This window comes from Sander vitreus, unplaced genomic scaffold, assembly GCF_031162955.1.
Source record: "Sander vitreus isolate 19-12246 unplaced genomic scaffold, sanVit1 ctg491_0, whole genome shotgun sequence".
NCBI lineage: Eukaryota > Metazoa > Chordata > Actinopteri > Perciformes > Percidae > Sander > Sander vitreus.
In genome coordinates, this window is record NW_027595595.1 from 29,837 (window position 1) to 36,976 (window position 7,140).

The 7,140-nt window shown below is 45.0% G+C and overlaps 1 long non-coding RNA gene and 1 other non-coding gene across 2 annotated transcripts; both read left to right on the top strand.

Moving 5' to 3' along the window:
• Positions 1-1,937: 1,937 nt before the first annotated feature.
• Positions 1,938-2,011, top strand: trnat-agu (transfer RNA threonine (anticodon AGU)). Its single transcript has one exon. It is a non-coding gene; the product is annotated as a tRNA-Thr (tRNA).
• Positions 2,012-2,777: 766 nt separating this feature from the next.
• Positions 2,778-6,211, top strand: LOC144514191 (uncharacterized). Its single transcript, XR_013501277.1, has 3 exons — positions 2,778-2,949; positions 3,095-3,166; positions 4,494-6,211. It is a non-coding gene; the product is annotated as an uncharacterized LOC144514191 (long non-coding RNA).
• The last annotated feature ends 929 nt before the right edge of the window (positions 6,212-7,140 follow it).

Genomic DNA, 7,140 nt, shown 5'->3' on the forward strand with positions numbered 1-7,140 from the left:
GGGGAACCACCACCCCGGTTTGCCACTCCTTAGGCACCGTCCCAGACTTCCACGCAATGTTGAAGAGGCGTGTCAACCAAGACAACCCCTCCACACCCAGAGCTTTAAGCATTTCTGGACGGATCTCATCAATTCCTGGGGCTTTGCCACTGTGGAGTTGTTTAACTACCTCAGCAACCTCCACCAGGGAAATTGACGCCAATCCCCCCTCATCCTCCAGCTCTGTCTCTACCATAGAGGGCGTATTAGTCGGATTTAGGAGTTCCTCAAAGTGCTCCTTCCACCGCCCTATTACCTCCTCAGTTGAGGTCAACAGCGTCCCATCCTTACTGTACACAGCTTGGATGGTTCTCCGCTTCCCCCTCCTGAGGTGGCGAATGGTTTTCCAGAAGCACCTTGGTGCCGACCGAAAGTCCTTCTCCATGTCTTCTCCGAACTTCTCCCACACACGCTGCTTTGCCTCTTTCACGGCAGAGGCTGCAGCCCTTCGTGCCCTTCGTTACCTTGCAACTGCCTCCGGAGTCGTCTGGGATAACATATCCCGGAAAGACTCCTTCTTCAGTCGGACGGCTTCCCTGACCACCGGTGTCCACCACGGTGTTCGTGGGTTACCGCCCCTTGAGGCACCTAAGACCCTAAGACCACAGCTCCTCACCGCAGCTTCAGCAATGGAAACTTTGAACATTGTCCACTCGGGTTCAATGCCCCCAGCCTCCACAGGGATGCACGAAAAGCTCCGCCGGAGGTGTGAGTTGAAAGTCTGTCGGACAGGGGCCTCCTCCAGACGTTCCCAATTTACCCGCACTACCCGTTTGGGCTTACCAGGTCTGTCCAGAGTCTTCCCCCACCCCCTGACCCCCAGATGAATCAGATGAAATGATTATAAAATCGATCATTGACCTTTGGCCTAGGGTGCTCTGGTACCAAGTACACTTATGAGCATCCCTATGTTCGAACATGGTGTTCGTTATAGACAATCCATGACTAGCACAGAAGTCCAACAACAAACAACCACTCTGGTTTAGATCAGGGAGGCCGTTCCTCCCAATCACGCCTCTCCATGTGTCTCCATCATTACCCACGTGCGCGTTGAAGTCCCCCAGCAGAACTAAGGAGTCCCCAACTGGAGCCCCATGCAGGACTCCACTCAAGGTCTCCAAGAAGGCCGAATACTCTGAACTCTTGTTTGGTGCATATGCACAAACAACAGTCAGAGTTTTCCCCCCCACAACCCGCAGGCGTAGGGAGGCGACGCTCTCGTCCACCGGGCTAAACTCCAACGTAGCGGCGCTCAGCCGGGGGCTTGTGAGTATCCCCACACCCGCCCGGCGCCTCACACCCTGGGCAACTCTGGAAAAGAAAAGAGTCCAACCCCTATCCAGGAGTATGGTTCCAGAACCAAGACTTTCCGTCGAGGCCCCTGACCTTCACTGCCACCCATGTGGCAGCGCACCCGAGCCCAGCGGTTCCTCCCACAGGTGGTGGGCCCATGGGATGGAGGGATGTCCGCCACGTAGCTTTTTCGGGCTGTGCCCGACCGGGCTCCGTGGCAAACCCGGCCACCAGACGCTCGCTGACGAGCCCTCCATCTGGGCCTGGCTCCAGACGGGGGCCCCGGGCTTCCTCCGGGCAGGGTCACTTCATCCCTTCCTCGATTTTTCATAGGATTTTTGAACCATTCTTTGTCTGGCCCCTCACCTGAGACCACTTTGCCTTGGGAGACCCTACCAGGAGCACAAAGCTCCAGACAACACAGCCCTCAGGTTCATAGGGACACACAAACCTCTCCACCACGATAAGGTGATGGTTCCCGGAGAAGCAAAATATCAGTTATAGTAAATGGAAAAAAATTTCAATCAGTCAGTATACTGTATATTATACAGCTTATAGAAGGTAACAGAGAAATTAAGACTTAACATTACAAAACCCCAAAAGGAGGTGCTGTGGCTTAGTTGGTTAAAGTGCCTGTCTAGTAAACAGGAGATCCTGGGTTCAAATCCCAGCAGCACCTTGTTGTTGCAGAGATTACCTCTGTTTGTATCCCATCAGCATGTGTACCTTATCCCAATGCCACCCATTATGCTATCCTGGTAGCAAATGAAAAAGGATTGAAAAGGCAGACTGTTTTCCCTGGCATATTACATTTACACAGAAACACTACGTTAACACAGACTTAAGATGGTACATAAAAATACATGAAAAATGTTGAAATGACATAAAATGCCCGTCCCTTGTAGCTGTGATAAATTAGCCTGAAGCTAATGCTTACCTGTTCAGGGGGAAATTAGCCAACTCAGCGTCCTTTTGGGCTCTAAGCTGTCTCCATCTTTCAAATACATCTCCAATATTACCATAGGGGTTTGTTACATCTCTGGACAGGCAACTATATTCTTATTCTTTGAACTATGATCCTTAAATATTGAACTTCAAAGTTACAGGTTTATTATACACATTAATCAGAGGGTTATCGTGAAAAGTGTATGTCTTTCACATTTTTTCATATTTAAACGTCAACCAGAGGCTTTAGAGAACAGACAGACCTCATTTAGTACGGCCGGAATCTGTGCCGTGCAGTCAATCCAAGTCAAAAAGTACAATTCATTAAACGTATAAAATACGTAAGTAAATAATACCTTAAAAGTACAGTACATGAGCAAATGTACTAATTTACATTCAACCACTGATTTGATCTCATCTTATTAAAGGACAGTGGGTAAAATCGACTCTTAAAACATGTATTTTATTTTGAAGGGCAGAGGAGTGTAGCGGAAGTTGTGTTTGTGTTTCCGGATTCCGGAAGACGCTACGACCTCCGTCCCATTGTTTACATTTTACCTCTCGATGAGGACGGCGGAGTAAAACGCGCCAGTGTTTGGTCTCCTTCCAGAGAGAAACATCACAAACTGCTGCATGAGGTTTTAAAACCTGAAACGAAGCTACAAAGAGCAGGTCTGTTTTCTTTCTCTGACCGGAAACGCGTTTACTGCTGTTGTTGCAGGTAGTCCGCGCGCTAAGCTAACGTTAGCCACAGCTAGCTCCTGCTAACGTGTGTTATTGGATATGTTGTGAGCTTCGTATTTTTCCTCAAACGCAGGTCGGGGAGAAGTCGAGGAGAGGCACTTCAACATGAACTCTGAGAGGAAACTGTCAGCTGGCCAGCGGAGAGGTGGGAGACGTTTACAATGTGTTATATTCTTCTTTAGACTGCATTGAATGACTTTGAAATAACAAATAGTGTTAATTTATGATTTTTCCTGGCTGATACTGGGCCTTTAGTGGGACACATTAAGTAAAACATCTTTATTTATGTGTAAGTAAAATACAGGTGATAATTCAAAATGTAAAAATATGTAATGCAGTAAGGGGGCTTTTAACTGCCATCGTATTCTGATCAGGGACCTGGGCCAGATCCAAGTACACTTTACCCCAAGTCCAGTTCGTTTGATTAGTGTGAACTTGATCCGTGTCCAAGTCCACTTGAAAAGGTGTTCTTAGTACAGTTTGTCTTTATAACTGTACGGTTTGCATCAGGTGTGAAAACCAACAGTACCAAAACACGTTAGTGGACCTCTGTTGACCACGACTACAAGACGTTTTGAACCCGTTAACGACACTGTTTCAAAATGAAATACTGAGGCCACGATGTCAGACGCCACCACAGCCCGCCGAGGACGGACCCAGATCGGCTTCGCTGCACCTTTTTGACCTGCAGTCCGAGCTTCAGCGGGAGGATGAGAGCGGAATCCCTTTTCTTTCTCCAGTGCAGTTTTTCAATTATTAAAGCATGACCAAGGCAAGGCAGCTTTATTCGTATAGCACATTTCAGCAACGAGGCAATTCAGAGTTCTTCACATAAAACATTAAAGAGCAGTGGCACAGCTAAAATAGACTGAGACGTACTAGATATGAAATGCAAGAATACAAGTTATAAAAGAAGAAATGAACAGTTATTTAAAGAAATGCAGCATCAACACACATATCTATAGTGATGACACTTTATTATTACATTTCATGTTGGAAAAAACGAGGAGGAAGCAGGCTGCCAGAGTTAGCCAAAGTGTGTGTGTGGGGGGGTGTGTGTGTGTGTGGGGGGGGGTCTGTAAGTGATTAGTCACCTGTGTGTGTCACGTTAGCGTTACTGAAGAAGTTATCATTGATAATTGCCCGCGATCATTTACTAATGTTAGCTAAGTTAACGTAAGCTATGTGTTAGCTAGCGACGTTAGCTGACAGTCTCCTCTCCGGCTTGTCATTACAAACGTTAAATTACGTTAGCTTACGTTAAAGGGAAGCTATGCCGATTTTCGACCAGTGTTAGTGTCTTTGCAGTGTGGGATGAACAGAGTTTGACTCATTGCACTAAACGTTAACTAACTTACATGGCAAACTGCACAACATTAATCTTCTTATCAAAAATATGACTGACACTGTGCTCCAAATGCACCTTTTTTTCCCCCATTCATTTAGCTAAATGTATTTACCTTAAATTTCAGGTCTAATCAGGCCTTAACAGGCTGCGTGGAGAGCAGCTGGCTGCCAGCCTGACTGAGGGTATCGCTGGGTCGAGGCCAGAGGGCATTGGAGCTGTTCTTCTCAAAGCCCAGGAACATTACATGTCCAATATCAGGGTGTAGACTTTTAATTTTGCTCTCAAAGTGCACCAGATTGATGCGTTTAACTTTAAAATGTGCCAAATTTTCCCTAGAGGGTCAGGGTTTTGCGCCTTTTTAAAAAAAAAAACCTGACCTGTTTGCATGCCTGAACTTGGCAGCGACAGGGACTAACATTAATTCTTTTCTTAACTAGTCGTTTCATAACTTACTTAACTGCAATCTCCGCTCGCTGTGTCCTGTACCTGGCTCACAGTCACCTATCCTCGGAAAACTGAACCACCAACTACCGCTGACCTGATGGAGCACCAGGCGGAGCAGCCGGTGAGGAGGAACTCTGTTGCGGCTCAACCCATCTACTGAATGCCGCTGATACGACCGAGCTGTGACGGAGGTCTGTAGCGGCTTAAACAACTAGCAACCGGCGTTTTGTAGCACGGAGCTCCTCTTCGATGTTTTTGACCGCTCGTTACTACGAAGGAGCTTGCTACAGGTATGCTACGTGCGCGAGACCATGGAGTGTTAATGTATGTTACTCAGCAACAGGTGAAAATAGGGGCACGGTTGCGCGACTAAAGTTAAAATGAATTAAACTTTTAGGCGAGGAACGAGAAGTGACTTACCGGTATGTGTGAAAGCCTTGTCACACATCTGTTTTGTTGTTGTTGACTATATAGCATTATTATATCATTTTGTCATTGTTTCATGGTATGGAAAACACTCAAACCAATATATATTTCCAGAAAATTGACATGAGGACAACATAATATTCAGGCGCCAGGTGACAATTCAAAATGAAAAAATGAAATTAAAGATTAATATAATGGAATATAATGCTGTATACGACCCAATTCTCATTGGTCGAGCAATTGCTGCTTTTACTTTCATAAGGCCGCCTGTCAACCAAAGCATTTTGGAAGCGCGAGAGCAGTTTTGGGCAAGTTTTTTTTTTTTATAGCTGAGACCAGGGCACCAGACTGCGACGTACATGATTTTTTTTCTATTCGCCCAGCTCTATATGGATGTATAAATAGCGCCGATGTAGTAAACTACTTTTGCCATGTTGCTGTAACGTTAGCTTATGCTTGCTACATTTATTTTGCAGCTAACATTAGCTTCAGTGCAATGAAGCTTAATTAATTGTAGAACTGGTAGCTTAACTCACTGAACTTTACAATAGCCTGTCTAACACCGGTAATAAGCAATACAACTATATAATTAACAATGTTATGGTTGAGGGTTTCATAGCTGGTGCACTCTGTATGTAGGACGGACGATTTAACCAGTCCTCATCGAAATAGAGGCATGTGTAGGGCTGGGTACTGAATAGAATACTTTTTAGGCTTCTACAGAATTTCCTCTTTAGTATCCAGAATCGGGAAGAAAAAAAAAAGCCTTGTCATTCAATATAACGTGAAACCGTGATTATTCTTCAGACTATAATCATACCAACAAAATGTATAATCGTTGCATCCCTGGTCACGGTAGCAGCATCCGTACCGGTATCAACATTTCTTTTAATAATCAGAATACTTTATTGATACCCTGTGTACACTGTTAGACTTTTTATTGTATATAAGAGGTAACTACTTACTGTAACTACCCCTACTTACTGTAACTACCCCATTACAGTACCATAACTGTACATGTATTTTACAGTACGATGCCCTTAACGCAGTTCCATTGTACAGTATAATACTCTTACTGTAACTTAGTTTCACAGTATAACCTTACTGTAACTTAGTTTTACAGTATAATAACCTTACAGTAATTGTACTGTAATTACAATTTGCTAAATTATACTGTAATTGTCTTGCTGTATTATAGTTTAACTGTAATTGTGGTTCACAGTATATTACACTATTTGGCATCGGCAGTACAAACTATTTTGATTATTTTACATAAAGGCTATTGAATTTAATAAATTCCAAATAATTGACTTTAGTCCATGTACAAAAGTAATACATTTTTATTTTCGTATTATACAGGTACAATACCAGGATCAAGATTTTTTTAAGTCTGAAAGTGCAAAAAAAAACAGACAAAATGTACATTCAAGCGATACTACAACCATGTTTAAGGGCCCTGACACACCAACCCGATTATCAGCCGTTGGACAGTCTAGCGAGTTCAGTGACTCGAGTCTGTTCCGTGCCGTAGTCCGTCGGAGGAGGAGCTGTCAGCCTTCATTTTGGCCGACCCGACATGCTCAGTCGGAGACAGGGCAGTCGGGACTCACCCGGAAATGGCGAGCGGATGAGCCTCTCAGAATCTGACGAAAAATCTTTTAAACTGACGCTTTGTCGATCTGAAATGAAACAATACAGAGAAGCGCCGCCTGCTGCCATGGAGACGTATTACGTTTCGCGCACGCGCAGAGCGTACGCTCAAGTCGGCGTCGCCTCAGTGTGTTTTTGAGGCATTTTTTTTGGACCTCGGGGACCCGACTGATCAGTCCGACTGCCTTTTCTGCCAACGGTCGGCCGTCTGGTTGGTGTGTAACGGCTCTAAGTGTGCGCCAAACACTGGG